This window comes from Archocentrus centrarchus, chromosome 10 (assembly GCF_007364275.1).
Source record: "Archocentrus centrarchus isolate MPI-CPG fArcCen1 chromosome 10, fArcCen1, whole genome shotgun sequence".
Classification (NCBI taxonomy): domain Eukaryota; kingdom Metazoa; phylum Chordata; class Actinopteri; order Cichliformes; family Cichlidae; genus Archocentrus; species Archocentrus centrarchus.
Window position 1 is genome coordinate 3,177,795 of NC_044355.1, and position 17,458 is coordinate 3,195,252.

Sequence of the window (17,458 nt, forward strand, 5' to 3'; positions counted from 1 at the left end):
GAAACAAAAGCAAAAAAAAAAAAAAAAAAAAAGAAGAAAAGACGTGTTTCGACCTTTCACCTGAGGTCGAAACACAAGTCCCCTGCTGCTAATCTAACATATGTTTTCATGAGCCAAGACAAGCAACCCTGCCATGGTGGCCGCTCTCCAAAACTAATGATGTCAAGTGATTCCCTCTAACAAAATCCCTTTTAAAACAGAATGAAAGAGGCAGAGAGGGGAGGAAGTGCAGGGGCTCTGGGGGTCCAACAAGGGGATAGAGCTGAAGCTGAGCGACAGGTTAGAGCAAAAAAAAAGAAAAAAAGACTGAAAAGACCACTCCTCATTATCAAAACTCAACTTGTTCCAGCTAAAAGACCCTAGCAGCTACTTTCTGTGCCAGATCTTGCCCCTCGCCACTATCATATCACTGTACACAGAGAAAAGGGCTCACTTTTTATTTACGCCATCTTTATTGCCAGAATATTGCTTTTAATTGCTGTCCTGGATTCCCTGCTGCGGTATAGGACGAGTCTGAGACGATTACTCAAAGTAATGGAGCATAATGATGTCTCGGAGGGGCCCCTGAAGCTCAGGTCAGGGGTTAGACAATGTGAACATTCAGCTACTTAGCTTCCTTTGCAACTTTGTGACAAAATCTGTTTGCCCAACACCAATTAAGATGCCTCTCCGTGTGCTCTGGTCAATGGGTTTGACAGAGGGGGTCGTCCAACGAGTTGACATGTCCCTGAGCAAGAACAAGCTGGCCAGTGTCCTTGCCTCAATAATTGGTGTCCCTTGCAACGTGCCGCTTCCCAGGGCTGTCCTTTGTGTCCCCATGGCAGTCCTAAATGAGGGGAGTCAGGGCTTTAATGGGATTCCTGTTAGTTTTAAACAAACACAGGGCGACCCCCTACTGTTCAGCATGTTGCATAGAACAGCTGGGAGTCTACAGTGCTCTCTCTCGGGAGCCTGCAACCCCCACGGGGGACCAAGGGGCCGCTGCCCACTCACCATTGTGCCTCCAGTGACGTCCTCTCAGGAGCTCGACAGTAATTCTGTGTTCACACTGCTAGCAGCTATGTTGGTGTTCTACTTTTCAGTGGCCTGATTGCAAGGTGTGGTGCCAGCAGAGCCACACAGAGAGGCAGAACGTCATGCAATGCTGGTCCATGTTTGGCTGCTAGAGGGGAATGTCTACCAAATGTTTACAGTCAGACAAGGAAGGAAGACGCCTGGAGTCAACATGAGCATTGGCTCCAAATGAAATGATAGGATGGATTTCTGATTAGGTTTCTCTGGTGTCCCTCTGAAACTACACAGACAAATGTGGCAAAGCAAACCTCTGAAAATGCTTTAATAGCAAGATGATTTCCACATATATGCGAGTAGTAACTAAATTTATAGTCTCTGGAGCTTGAAAAAAGGCGACTGGACTTCTTTTTGTTTCTTGAGTCCAGTCGCCTTTTTTCAAGCTCCAGAGACTACTATGACCTGGATAACTGAGAATCTACACAGACAACTAAATTTATAGATTACTCAGTGGGGTAACAAGACACCGGTTCTTTAGACAAAGCGGTCTGGGAATCCAAAATAATTTCTTTCTTTTAAACTTTTTTTCTTTTTAAATTCTAAATAATGCAGACTGGTATGTTTATTGTACGGGTTATTTAAGCCCATGTGACATTTTGTACAACAATTTCTGATATGTTTAATAAAACTATCAACCACTTCTAATTGATTGTACCATATGAAGAAAATTTTAATTAAGAACACTTCATAGTAAGAGTTGCTGCAACCGGTACCATTTAAGGCCTTCGTCACACAGACCTAGAAACCAGCTGAGGGGTTCCTGGACATTGCTGACTGTCACCGGGTGAAATCGGTTGCAAAGAGTGTGCTTCCGATTGCTTTGGTCGCTAACAGAGTACCACAGGGAAGGAAGATGCCTGGAATACTTGCTAACTATTCTCCGAGTTGTAGTGGAACTTGTAAGAGTGCAACGCAAACCGGAAACAGAGAAAGTTCATCTTCAGAATAAAGGTTGTGCCTTACTGATGAAACCAACATGTTTCAAACGGTGCGTCACACTCTTCAGATTCTCTACAGCTTAGTGGGTATTTGGTGAATGCTTGAAGACAAGTCAGCATCTTCCATGCAAACTATGGATGACTGCAGCAATCTGCTATTGAGCAAAGCAATCGTAAGGAGGTTTTTGGTGCATCACTGTTCAACTCTTTTCAGTTTCACCTAGCAACTTTGAGCAGCCTCTAACACCCACTCACCAATAGCTGGGTGTACACGTTTTTTCCCTAGTGACCGGAGGTTGCCAGGCAGATGCCAACTGTTGTCTAGGGCTGTATGACTGAGGTCCAAGATGCTGATAGTTACCAGAGGTCACTGACTGGTTTCTGGCCTGTGGAACTGGAGCTTCCCCAATCAATTTCACAGCAGCTGCCAGCAACCACTCGCAAATGATTGGGGAATACTTATTTTTCCCTGGTGACCGGAGGTTGCCAGGCAGTCACCAACTGCTGTCTAGGCCTGTGTGAGTGGGGCCTAAGATACAATAAATGGTTTTGACTGTTTTTTTTAGCTACATCTCAGTCAAGTTGATACTCCAACACTCATCTCGATGATCTGTATGCCCTGTATGCCAAGGTGTGTTTCCAACCACACACCTTGTAGATACAACTGTGCAATTTTTGCACTTATTATTTGTTTATTTAATATCCTAACTGGTGCAATACAGCCCTGTGAATGTGTGAGGTGAGCTGTGCGTGTTAGATTCTGAGCACATTTCTGATAGTCCATCTGAATTTCACTGTATACACGAAGCAGTGCCAAAAAAAGGCATATCATATGTTATCAGACATTGCTGACAGAAACCATCTATAACAACAACATAATAATAATAAATGGAAAAAGTCCCTTAGTTGCTTAAACCTCATTGTACTTCTAAGCCTCATCATTGTATCTTGACCTTAAAAATTAGGCTCATTCACATGATAAGCCCATGCCAGAGACAAAAAACAACTCCTAACATATATGCACTTTATTCAGTTATTATTTTAAGATAAAAACTTTACACAATGCAGTGTAATTATTCTTCACAGTATCTTGCATTTCAACATGTGAGCTCCTTGTTTTGCTGGGAAAGGAACATCGTGGCTTCCAGTCTGAATTTCATTGAGAAAGCGAGGAGGATTTGTCAATGGGGCTCTTGAGTGCTGTGTTGATGTTGTGTGGCTAATGTGTTTGCACTGGCTGTGATAGGGGGGATTAACTCCTTTGTGGTGGTCTGCTGGGACCGCAGACTACTGGACTTTGAAAGCATACTTGCCAACTTACTCACAGGCAAATCAAAGCTTGTGAAAAATCGTTCCCTCATCACCTAGTTGACTGGTTGACCCGTGTATCGGAAAAGGTAAAGTGCAAACACACACACAATGTCATGTTTCTATCACTTCAGAGGACATTGCAAACATTCATTTCTTTTCTAACCATAACTCTAAACCTAACCTCATGGTCTTAAACCTACTTGAAATACAACATGGCAACTTTTTCTCCCTGATGAGGAATCGAGTCACCACAATGTGGCAATGCAAAATAATTTATGTCCCCACAACATGAGTAATACAAGAACATACACACACTCACATATGCAGACTTCACAGCATGTACCTTGCAGGCCACAACCAGTGTTTGTAGAAAGACTAGGGGTCAAGGTGACAAATACCAATCTCTGCTAACTGGTCAGCCAACAATTAACCTACTTCTTCTAACTTACTTCCTGGGTAAGCTTTAGATCTCTGTTAGAGCAGCGTATTGTAGGAATGTTGTACTTTTACTACTTATGCTACACAATAAAAAAAAAAAAAGTGAACCTTTTAGAGTTGCTTTTCACAACATTTTCAGCTGTTGTAATCAAAAGGGTAGGCAAAAAAAAAAAAGAATTATCCATCTCACATGAACCCTAACATGCAATAAGCATAACTGCGGTATCCAATTAGCTAAACACGTTTAAACTAAAGACATAACACAGCAGCTGGCCTTGGAAGTTTTTATTGGAAGCATCTGATACTGTAAAAACAGAAGATAATATACCATAAAAGCCGTTTACAAAAACATGTTGTGCAATCATTAACAAGTTCAGGAACAGGAAATCTGGATTTACAAAGTTATCGACCCTCGGTCATTATTTAACCCCAGTCAATAAAGAATGATATTAATTCTATACATGACTTACAGTTTATCCCTGTGATAGACAACCAGGGTTAGATAGGCAATTAAGAAAATGGATGGATGGCTGTATTAACCATAGATTTGTCTCAGATTGCTGTGGTGGAGGTTTTTGTTCTCAGTAAACGGGTAAAACAGCAAAAAGCAGAAGAAGCTATAAAATCACCAGCAAAATATACAGCTGCAGCTTATGATGATTAATTATACCTTAAAGGAAGTTTTGAGTAGTAAATATTTTCATTTTTTATGTAACTGCATTAATAGCATTAATAAAAGATTGTCTAATGTCAACTTTAGCAAAAAGGATTTAAAAATCAATCTCACCCACAGGCCTACACCAGAAACAGTCCAGAATCTAAATTCTCCTCGGCTTCCTCTGCAGTTCTCTTTTCATTCTCCATCACTAACCCCAACCTAAGTCTATGTATGCCCTGTGACAAAAGCCTCCACACCCATACACAAACACTCATATGTGACCTCTGCGATGCCCCTGCCACTGTGTTTACAGTAAACTCAACCAGTCTTAAGTGTACCCCACAAAGGACCCTGCCGCCTTTGTTTTCCAGCGAGCTCTTAGGAGACTCTGTGAGGATAAAACACAGATATGAGGAGCTAGAGTTACCGCTTAATGAAACGTATCAACACCACCAATCATAGCAACACAGAATGCCAATAGCACTTTGCCATGGCTGGATGAACTCCGGGAGAGCTTGAATAAAGAAACTCTGCATTCATCTACAATAGCCAGTCCTGCGTGAAAGGCATGTTTGAGAATAATATGTATTTTATGCTGCACTGTCTATATACAGCAGGTAACAATACTTAGAAAAAGTACAACAACTGAAAACATAAAAGCAACAATTAAAGACAGGCCTCACATCCAGTGATTATTTGGTGTAATTTTGGTCTCTGTTAGAGAGGATGGAGTTTTACTGCATCTCTATTTCCTGTTTCAGGTTTCTTATTTTCACCATAAGGCTGCATTCATAACTTTTATCTTACCAATAGTATTACTAGGAACTAGTGAAACATTAAGCAAGTAAAAACTCAAATTTTCCCCTGAGAAGTTTTTGGAGACTAACAGATGTGAATATATATCCACGAGGAAGACAGAAACGCTCCAAACAAAACCAACAAATAATTGAAATCACACTTTAGAATGAGCTTCACTTCCTGTTGTTTCCCTGCGTGTTGTGTTTAGGTTTCCGTTTAATCACGTGTCCTTGGCTTCCCGACGGCTTTGGAGTTTGGTTCTCCCTGCGTTTTCCCTCGGCGTTCCTCCCTTTTGTGTGGAGTCTCTTGTGTCTGTTTTCCTCAGTGTGTCTGCCTCCCCGTGTGGTGCCAAGGTTGCTTTTGGTTCCTTGTCTTCTCTCTTCCGGTCTTGTGTTCTGTGTGTTCTGTGTGCTGCTTTGTTTTGTGTAATTCTGTTCACCTGTGCTTCGTCCTCTCCAGCTGTCTCTCTCTCTCCTTGATTACCTGGTGTGTGTGTGTGTGTGTGTGTGTGTGTGTGTGTATTTAAGACCTCAGTCTTCCTCAGTTCATTATTATGTCATCGTCTGTGTTCCTGGCCCGCTGTGTGCGCGCACGCCTTCCCTATTTTGATTTCCAAGTGTTTCATATTATGGATTAATGGCTGACCTTGGATTTTTGTATTCTGGACACTGTTAAAGCGATTCAGCATTAAAGCTGCCTTGAAGTTTAGTTTTGTGTCACGCAGCCTAACTGTGACACAAACCTTTTCTGGCGTGTATGGATTTAGAATCCAAAGCAAGTTCATACCCCATAACCAACATTTTTTTAATCAATCATTAACAAAAAAAAAAGCTAGTAAAATAAAGGTCAGCATGATAGGATCTCTCTCGCTTATTTTTCCTTGACATATATTGTTCATACAACTTAGTTTCACATATTTGACCTCAACCACGCCTCCCTCCCTGCAGCGGCTTTGTGCCCCACCAGAGTCAGAGAACCCGTGCTCTATACCTGACCTCTCTCTGCTGCTTAAGAGTGAAGATGTTATTTTCAGGGATTTGTTGAAATGATTGATTCTGTTGCTTTTTGCTGGAAGGAATTAATAAATTATTGTTGCTCCAGGTCTCTCAGCTCACACGTTTAGCTCAATAACTTTATAAGGTTAGATGGCAATGTTGTGTGTTTTTTTTCTTGCACTGCCCTGAAGTGAAAAAATAAATAAATAAAAAATAAGGATTCTGCTTTCATCAAGCACAGCCCAATCCATCACTCTCAGTACTTGATGTTATGTCACACTACTGTGAGAAAGGTTATATTTTTGTATTAACTCCTTTAGGCTACTTTTTCTGTCTTACTTCCCTTTCTTTTCTTTTTTTTTTTTAGAATTTAGAAAGCCTACAAAAACAACTTGCTCTTACCAGCTCTTTGAAAAGGGTATAAATTAAACTGTGAGCATGTTTAATATAAACAGTTGTGAGAATAGGGAGTCTTTTGAAATCCCTATCTTAAGTTTGGATTATTGACATTTTAATGTATTCCTAGGCTAAGTTAAACAAGTTCAGTTTCAGTGTTAGATTGAGTTGTATTTATTAGTGAGAGTATGCACACACAGAACAGTCTGAGGCTGCTCATCAAAGCAAACATATCACTTAAGTAACATAATATATGTATACAAGTAGATTTAGTTGCCTTAATTTGATGACACATTTATGGTGTTTTTGATACCATGAGCAAAACTGTAGGCAGCTTATTTTGTGTGTTATCTGCCTTCAGTGGACTTGTAGTTGTTAAAGACACTGACCCTCAACTACTGCTTATACATCATTACAGATTTAGCATGGCAACTAGTTTAGCATTTAGCATTATTCCTTCAAATAAAGAATGAACAGTTTCCTCTGAGCTATTTATTATTATTATTTTATTTCCTACAGCCACATTTGCTAACTCTAGAATGTCTCAAACTGTGTTATCCTATTAGTTTCACCTGTGCCTCATTCCCCAGCTGGGTCTAATTCCCTGATTAGCCCTCAGTGTGTCTTTGTGTGTGTGTGTGTGTGTGTGTGTGTGTGTGTGTGTGTGTATAGATAGTCCCTGTTTTCTCTGCCCTTTGTCTCAGTGTTTATATTCCTTCTGTTAAGCTACCTGCCTGCTTTCCTGCCTTTGACTGTGCTGTAGTTCCATTTTGGATTTTGTTCTTTGTTTATGGACTTTGTCATTCCACCTAATAATAAAAGGCTGTTTTTAGTTCATTCTTGTGTGTCTGTGAGTCCTGCGTTTGGGACCTTTCTGCCCACCCTTGATAAATAAAATATTTTCTCCACATGGAGAAAGAAAAACAAGATTTATTCAAAAAAACAAACAAATCCTCTAAATTAAGTTTCAGCTTGATAACCAGCTTTTCAACGAGAGTTTTAAATGACAAATTCTGATCTGTAATCATACCTAAAGACTCTCATGCTGTACCCATTTCAGTTTCAGTGCCTTGAGTTTTGATCTGGAAAGGTTCAGATGATTTTGCCATTTAACTGTGTCACAGCACTTGATAAATTGTCAGGTATATAGAGGAGACCTGTGGTTCTACCCTGCAGGCCTGGTGAACTCCTTTAGATGGTGACAGAGCCGACCGTGTGGACACGCTGTGTGGTAGCTGACGAGTAATTTGAACATAAACCTACAGCATTCCCATGGTTGTGTGCGTAATGTGAGTGATGTTACCATTAGCTTTGACTGTATGCTCAGAGGCCAGAAATGTATCAAAAATTTAAAGATGAGGGAAAAAATAAATAATTTTAATATTTAAAGCTTGAAACTAATAAACAAGTACCATCTGCTTATTTATTGGTTATTTGTGTAGGAACAGTATTGTAAGCAAAGCCACACACCACAGCAAAGCTCCCTGCACGTGGGTTACGACGTTGTCACCTTTTATGCTACTGTGTATTCTAAAATCATCTTTTTTTCCTCCCCTTAACATTACCTGATAGTACATGTGTGAAAAATAATCAGAATGCAAGTAATTTTGTAAAATAGTAACACTGTTGCACAAAATCTTTAATGTCACAATTTCTGCTGGAGTCTCAGTTTGTTGTGGTTAAATTAGATGGTTGAACTTTAAAGCTGAGGTCTTACAGGGTTATGCTATAGTAATAGAAAGGCTCGTAATATGTAACTAATATACCTTTGATTTGTTTCTGTCAGAGTCTGCTTTTATTGGAGGCATCTTTATGAGACCAGAGCTAAAGTGAAGTGTCACAGACACAAGGTGAAAAGAAGAGCTCCTATAATGTAAAATGAGATTATGAAACCATAAGTGAGCATAATATGTCCATTTAAAATAAATACTGATTTTATACATTCAGCTTTTAATATGGTGACCAAGGGACAAGACATAAGTAATAATTTAATCAGATACCGAGCAGTCTGCCCATCGACATGTTGAGTGTTGCAGCTGGTGGGATTCTATTCCATCGTGGTCTCGAGTCTTGTACATAATAATATTTTTCACAAGTAGTAAAAAACACCTTGCTCATTTTGGCAGCTTGTGTGTAACTCTAGATAGTGAGATAAAGTAAGGAATGTCAGTGTTTATTATTGCTGCAGCTGAATCATCTGAAAAATTGTCTCTACCTATTCTGTAGCCAAAGTCTTTGTGCGGTCTTAATACAATTATGCAATATTAGGCTTCTTTGGGGGAAATTCCCAAACAATGCTGAAATCACATAGTCTGTTGTAATGGGACAAAAGTTATTACAGCGATCTTGCAGCTGTGGGACAAAACCACAATGAAAAGCATGAAAAGAATGTCTGTCTTCTTTTTGACAGGCAGGAGTTTTGAAATAAACACATCAGCAGCTTTCAGATTATTACAAAATAATTTTTTTACATAAAGCACTCTATGAGGACTTTCCTGTTTGTTTAATAGCCTTAAATTTCATATGTATTTTGTGATTATACTTACTTTTTAATGAATGTTAGATATTTTCTGTTTTACAATAATTGATTTGATATTTTCGGTTATAAATACTGAGTGTAACTCAGTGCTTCACAAATTATGTTATGGCACCACCCGGACTTTTTAAAAAATGTCTCCCAGCTTTTAAGCTTTGGCATTTTGCCATGCATCTGTGTGCTTGAATGTATTTTTTTGGTACAGGGAGCTCATCAGTTGTGTTTCATCCAGACATGATTTCATTAAATGAGAAATCATTATCACAAACTGGTCCTTGTTAATGAGTGTGTGCAAATAGCACGGTCTGAAGCTGGGTGATAAACCTGGAACAGATCACAGAAGTCCATCCATCAATTGTCTTTGCTGCTCATACAGGGATATGGGGGGCGGGGGGGCTGGCGCCTATCTCAGCTGTTACTGGGCAACAGGCAGGGTACACCCTGCACAGCATTCCAGTTGATCAAAGGGCTTGCAGAAAACCTATGATCTTACATACTTAAAATAAAAATTCTTGTCTTGTAAAATCATTTCAGCTGAGCTGGGATCTGTAAACAAACATCCAACAGCAATAACAACAACAACGTTACATTACCAGCTATCGCAAATCAGTTTTGATCACTGGACGTAACACCCATTAAGACACCCAAGCGTGAACACTAAATGATACATAATTATGTATGTCATTAAAAACACACCAAAAAGAAACAATAGATCAAGAGCTGGCAGTGAGACGACTGATGGCTCTTTAGAGCCTAAATAGAAAGTGGAGGTCAGACTGCTGCTTTCTCAAAGGGTTTTATCAGTTACAAAAATTAGGCCAAAACAGCTAGCCTGTAGCTAGCTTGTCTGTTTTGACTTCATCGTTCTTGTGTGGACACTGTGGCCATTTCATATTGTTTTCCACGACTCCCATTCTGTTTTGTTGTTCATCTTTCACGAATAGTTCCACCTCTGCAGTTCAAGCAAAGAATTTCCTGTAGTAACTTCTTGCCATTGCTCTTCCTCCTCCTCCATAGTGTTTTCTATAAACTCAAATTCTGTGTCCTTCTTTTACAGGCAAACACATATTACATTGACCATTGTGTTAAACTGTGTTGATCTTCACATCTGGGCAGAAATTTATTTCACTTCTTAAAGGGAAACCTCCACCATTAATGGTGCAGTAGACTCCTGGGGATTAAAAAAACTGAATCCACCCCTTTAAAAAAAAAATCTCCAGGTGTTTTTTATTATGATGCAACACCAATAGAGTTGGGGATGTTTTCAGAGGAGGTGTCGTACATATTTCGATACCTTTTTACATTGTAGCCATTTGCTACCATAGCAACTAGTTAAACTTTTTTTGATGAAACATATGCAGTGCATTGTGAGAATAATCGGCACGCCTGGAACGCATCATTGACCAATTACTTGTGCTGGATGTTGTATAAAAAGCTGCATGCTCTGTGTGGTCTGACTGAGCATATTAGGCTTCCTAAGGGAGGAAAATGGCTCTGAAAGTATGACAGGTATGATAAACCTTTCTCTAAATGTAGTCCAGTTGGAATGCATGGCTAAATAAAACACAGACGAACATGTTGCTACAGGTGACAAATAAAATAAACCGGTGAGAGGTTAGCAGGTTGAAACGGTTGTTTTCAAACAGTTCTGTATGAAGTCATGGTTACTATCATAGGTGCCGACAGAAGAAATACCAGTGACTTTTCATAGCTGAAGATGATGATTTCATATTTTGCTGCTGTAACTCTTCAACTATGAAATATTTAGTGGGCCTTAAAGCTCGTCTCTCTGTGTGGTGATACTTTGAAACACCACAGGGACTTGAGCATTCCCTTTGACGTTCTCAGAAGACCTCATCACTATAACTTCCAGTATTTTAACACAAACCGCTGTACTGTTAATCATACACGGTGGTGCTGATATCATACTACTACTGTTACTACTTTTAATGCCCATCTTTTGATCCCCAACCTTTTCAGCATTAACGACTACCTCAAATAGGAGTATTTATTTCTTTATTTTACCAGTACTTTTGTTGCTATTACACATCTTATAGTGTTACCACCAAAACTATGATGTTACCACTTCTGCTACTATACAACAGGTAATTCAGATATTCTAAGAAAAAATTAGCATTACTTTGTTACTACTATAACTTTTATAAATCTACACAACTACTACTACTACTACTCCCAAAGTGGCAATCTCCAGGGCTAAAAAAAAATACTCAAAGTGAGTCAGTCCCCATGGATACAAACAGCTGCAGTGGTGTAATTGTTTTCATAAATAATCCCTTTGAACTTTGTTCAGGCAGACAGTTAAGAACATGGCCACTTTGAGACAGCTGCAGCCAACAGTTATGTGCTAGCCCTTCTCACCGCCGCTAATTCGGGAACCTTTCTGCAGTGATTCTGCTCTTGGTACAAAAATTTTGTGTTTTCTGGAATTATCTGAGAAATAACATGTCCTGCTTTGAGATACAGAACATACACGAAGTTTGTACATCAGTTTTGGTGATTAAAATTCTACCACTTCATTGGTCTGTTACTTGGCTAATTAGCATCTGTGAGATGCACCCATATACTTCATGCTACAGTCACACTAGCCAAAGTGGTTGGAGACTACTAAGTTGTGTTCATTGGTGCAAACTGACTCAGACTGATTGCAACTTATTGGCAATCTGCATTTATAAATTATTAGATGGCAGTTATTTGCAAACCTTCACCAATCTGAGAATGACTGCAGTCAGTCTGAATCAGACCATGATTGTTTGGCAACAGGTTGCCATCCCCAGAGGTTGAGGATTTTGCAGACTTAACCAAGTAATTATAGGTAACCAGTTAGTGACCTACAACTACTTGCATGAATGGTTTTTACTAATTACAAGGAAGTTGCTGTCCTATTTTTAATCTAGTGTGACTGAGCCATTATGCAAATACCTTACTAACTAACCTAGTGTTGGTTGATAAACTAGCAATGTCACTGTCTCACCCTATTACGCAAACGCTAACATGATGGCGCTAAAAAGCTAGCTTTGAAGCTTCAAAATGTGGAGTCCAAAGCCGGTGAGTAATGGTGGTCATTGCCAACACTGGGATTTACAGAAAACAATGCATGCAAACATTTGTTAAAATCTGTAATTTTATCTCATTAGTCAGTTCTGTCCACTACTACTTTTGTCTCGTGCACAGTGGTATTGACTTCCTGCTAATGGAGACAGAACTCTGCTGCACACTGGTGTTTTAAGCCAACTGGTAAAATATTGAAAACGTGCTCCTGTAAAACAAGACAAATTCAGCACAATTTGACATCAGGACAATTTTAAATATTGGATGGAGTAAAGGAACTAGAGAGAGTTGGCAAGTAATTTGCTAGATGAGTCAGTATTTTGGCCAGTGTATTTGCATTTTGTGCATATTTTCAAGGGTGATGGTGAAATCACATTCCTCACTTTCTTGAATAAATATATTAGTTTGTGTTTGTTATATGCAGCATAAAACAGTGGCATGGTGTAATGTATTTCAATACAAGTTGCATCAGATTCAAATTGCTGCCTTACACCATTTTGTTTTTTTAAAAAAGGCCCTTAAAAATGCCCTTTAGTGTTTTAGTGTCTTGTTATGATTAACACATAAAGGAGGAGAGCTCTTCTAGACTATTCTATTTCTGCATGTTTGATATGTTTGATACTTTGTTACCTTAAGTACATCAAACACATGACAGCACATCCTTTCTTCATATTGAGTGCATAATCTCCTGATTGAAGGCAAATGTGACTGATCCTTTATTCTTATTTGTGCTGCATTAACGCTCACACTGCTGTTGTAAAACACTTTCTGTTATACTGCAGTACTGAAAGTGTCAATACACACAGTAGATGACAAATTGAGCATTCTGTTGTTACTGTGGAGGCAGTAAAAAGACAGCAGCAAGCTGTAAAGTAAATTTCAAGGTTCACATAAGGGGAACGGCCTGATTGCATGTCATCCAGCCAAACTGTGTTCAACGCCAGGACACACATGAAGAGGCTTTTCTTCACCGCTCCACCGCTAAACAGAAATCTTCAAACCTGTCTGTGTGGGACTTTCCACCGTGACTATAGCTACACTCATTAATCAGCCCCAAAAAGCAATGTCAAAGTATATTTGTCACATTTTTATGATTCATTGCTCTGAGAGAGGAGGAGAAAAACTCTCCCCTGAAGCTGGGATTTCACCCACAACAAGCAATTCAAAGGCAATTTGTTGCTATCTCATGTATAGGTTGAACAGAGAGTGACAGATTGCCCGTCAAGAGTTTTTGTTTGCACAGAGGTCACTGCTGTGCAAGGCTTCAGACGAGTTCAAACTGTTGTCATACGGTAGTGATGTATGATCCCACAGATTATCCCCAGATTATCTATGATCAGATTACAGCTGCTCCTGCTGCTCTATCAGCTGTTACAGATGGGAGACTAGGCAGCCTGTGACTATATGATCTGGACAAACTGTGAGGAAAACGAGGAATGGCTACAGTGGAAATAAGATAGCAATGCCCAGGATCCTTCCTACTGATAGCACAGTTCCTTAGTGTGCAGTGAAAATTCCCCTGTTGATTTTATTAAAATTGCTGTATTGTTTAGTTTTTTCTAAATGTCTTTGCTCAAAGTTAAATTGTCTACCAAATGTTAAGGTTACTGCCTCTAAGAAACAGTATTTCAAAGACAGTGAAAACGAATTTTCTTAATCAGCTTCTATATTTAACGTGCTTTGGCTTTCCGGGTTGTCTTGTTGTGAAGGGAGTGCTGAAACACTCCTGCACCATTTAAGCCACTCCTTGGAAATCCCATTCTGGTCATTTGAATGTGTGCATTTGGGATTTCACTGTAGACCTCAGAAGCTGCTCTGACAGCAGGCAACAACTACTGTGTTAACCTAATGCAGCCTTTGCATTGACGATCATCACTAATAATTGTGTTCGAGCTCTAAAGCAGCATGAATTTTGTTGCTTTTTTCTTTTCCAATATTCACTCTGCAGCTTTGCACCATAGGGTCAGATTGTCAATGCAGACCTTTATTCTGACATCCTAAGGTGTGTATGGGAGAACTTTTGCTTGCTCACAAGAATATTATAAAAGGGAGGGGTTTTGTTTAATTTTTTCAGCCACATCACCATAACCTAGTTCAGTCATCAGTTCAGCTTAACAGGTTTAACGTTATACTCTTCCCCAAAATTAAATTCCACTTGCAGGGTCTCCTTTTAACCAGATCAGGGCGTCAAATTGTGAGAATGTGTTGTTTTTGACACAGTAGAGAAGATCCAGTGCACACGGCAAGTAGAACAGATTCAAGGCAATTGGAACGTAGCGGGAATGCTGGTATGCTCACAGCATTTCACAACAAGATGAACATGACAGGGAAAGAGATGAAACTCACATCAGGTATGTGAATGTTGTGATAGCAACTTTTAGCAACATTTGAATTAGATCTGATGATAGTTGATGGGTTGTTTAGTTTTCTTTCAATGAAACCTGATAAAACAAAGATATAATAAAAAAGAACAAGGATTATTATTATTATTATTTTTTCTTTTGTGTGAACAACATCCTGAATGGTCATCTTGTCATGATGATGTATCTTGAAATGTTTTCTCACATATCCTTTGGCATAAATAAAAGCCTAGCCATAACAATGTTTTTAAAAGTATCACTTGACAGTGTCAAGAAAAAAAAAAAAAAGGCATTGCAGATGTGTGCCTGCGTTAACTCCTTCTGTCTGGGAGGAAAAAATATTATAGAAATGCCTTCACAGATTTACGAGCCTTTGTTTTGAAACGGGTCTTCTGCTGTGTCGTGTCTTTTCCAACATTTCTTCTTAAACTAATAAACACCTGGTTTATAATGAAGAGAGCCATTCGAGTAAGAACCGAGCGCACAATGTGGGACTTGCAACAGAAAAAGAAATATTAGCAGTTGCTTACAAACTGTTTAAGTCTGGTTGTTTTATCAGATTTTATGGATGAGGGGAAGAGGGAGAAAATAAGTGGAATGTTTTAAAAGTGCCAAGAGGTAATAAAAGAAAATGTCTTGGTCTTAAACAGAGCGTTTCCTGCTGATGTTCCTAATATTTGTCTGTCCTCAACCCAAGTATAGTTCTGGCGCTGGGCGTCTGTTGGAGTTAACTGAGTGAGCTTGTACAAAGTTTTTAAAGTTTCTGTCAATAGTCTTAATGAAATCTATCTAAAAATGGTCCAACACAATTAATCTTTTGTGTTCAGTCAAAGGACCAGACCAGGCAACACAGAGAACCAGAGACAAAACTTTAGGTTCCTGCATCTAATAACTTGTGGACAATTGCCAGTTACAGCTTATAGGGTGGGTGATGTAATGTTTATACAATATAGGAATATTTCAGTTCCCTGTCAGAGCACTAACTCACCTGCATTTATTCAATTCCCAAAGAATCCTTTGGCAATGGTGGAGAGACAATGATTGGTCTGTCACCAAGCGGTGTGGTGGGCGGGGAAGACCTGAGGCTTGAGACGACGCTGATCTTCAGGCTCTGATGGTCAGTTTACAAGAGGGGATGGGAACTGAGTGCTATTTCCAAATTCTCCAGTCCATCCAAATCAGAAGCATTCAAGCTTATGAATTCATCTCAGCAGTGAATGAAATGACACTCTTATTCTCCAAAGGGCAATCTACAAGCAGGGATGCAGACTGAAAACCAGTTGAGAACCTGATCCAACTTGTCTAATCCGTCATAATTGTATGTGTCTGAGTTTATCAATTAAGTATATCAGCGCTGACATTTTTTACTGACAGTTGCATATTGCAAAACAAATGTCAAACTTATGACAGTGATGCTTTTGCACACCTCAGCCACATCCAACCCTTTCCTCTTTCTATGTTGTGGTGACTGTTGGTGCTCAAACACCTCCAACCATTGGTCTAACCATAATAATTTGGCCCTGTGCGTAAAAGTTGACACACTGCTCGGTCCCTGGACTGCCTTGCTTTTCCTCTCTTTCACATGGCTCTTTTGGACTGTTCTGTGCTAAATTTTGCCCATGTCTGGAGCAGTAGTTACTGAATTAACTTTCTATAATACTTTTACTTGGGGCTATACTCCACCCAAAATATGCAAAGAGGGCAGACAAGACTGTCATTACTCTTAACAATAACAGAATCAGTGACAGCAGTGATATTTTCATATGATATGATCCAAGCTAAAGGGCCTTTGATGTGTTATTAAATAAGTGACAGGACTTTTGTGATAGGATGTAAGCTGCAGAGCGAGACACGAGACAAATAGGAGGTGGGTTTGATTGTGTTATGGTACAAGGTGTACCGGCTGGACTTGCAAAGCTGCAAGTCTTAGCAGGTAGGAGAGGGAGAGAGAGAGGAAGCCAGACACAGAAACAACAATTGTGGTTATCTCACTGAACAAGTACTGATACACTTATAGTAATACTACCTCTGCAGCTATGAGGCTACAGTTTCACTGTCTTCACTTCCAACTGCTGCTGCTATTTACTACAGCTTCTGCAACTTGTACTCTTATAACTACTGCCACTAATTTAGCTTTTAATAATTCCCATACTACTACTACTACTTTTAGCAGTTTTGGCCACTACTTTCAGGTCTACTCTTTACTAATGGTATTATTCTTGCTGATAGTACTGAAGAGCTCTTTGGATCCTGTGTACATCCAGTCAAACACAGGATAAGCTGTTTAAGAGGGAACAGCGAGGACAGAAGGGAGGAGAAGACTAAAAACTGAAAAACAGAGCGAATGAGACACAGAGGTGGTGACAGGGTGATGAGGGGTACAAGTGTAAGTGGGGTCATGGGTTTTGCATTGCTCAGTCATGTTCTCATGGAGCGCTGTCACAGGCAGACTACGCCAAGTCAACGCTCACGCTTTATGTAATGCCGAGGAGGTGGAGTACCGAGTTCTGCTCAGAGTCAAACCCTCCTTTGTTTAACAAAACACCAACTAATCTGGGACAGTGGAATATTTCAGACCTGTATTCTGATGGAATCGAACACTGTCAGGTAAACTTGATGCACCCAAACTGTTTTGACAGATTCCAAGGTTACTGAGAGAATTTGACGAAAACAAAGCAAAATATTTTCTTAAACAGAATGCTGTGATCCAAAATTAATGGCATATTGTTGAGTTTTCAGATGATTTTTTTTCCTTTGCTGGCTCAGGTTACAGAGGTCTTGGTTGAACTGTGTTGTACTTGTCTCTGTCAAATGTGCCTCAATCTATCACTGCATGGTTAAAAAAAAAGGTGCACCTGCTTTCAATTCCTGCTTTCTATTATGTCGTG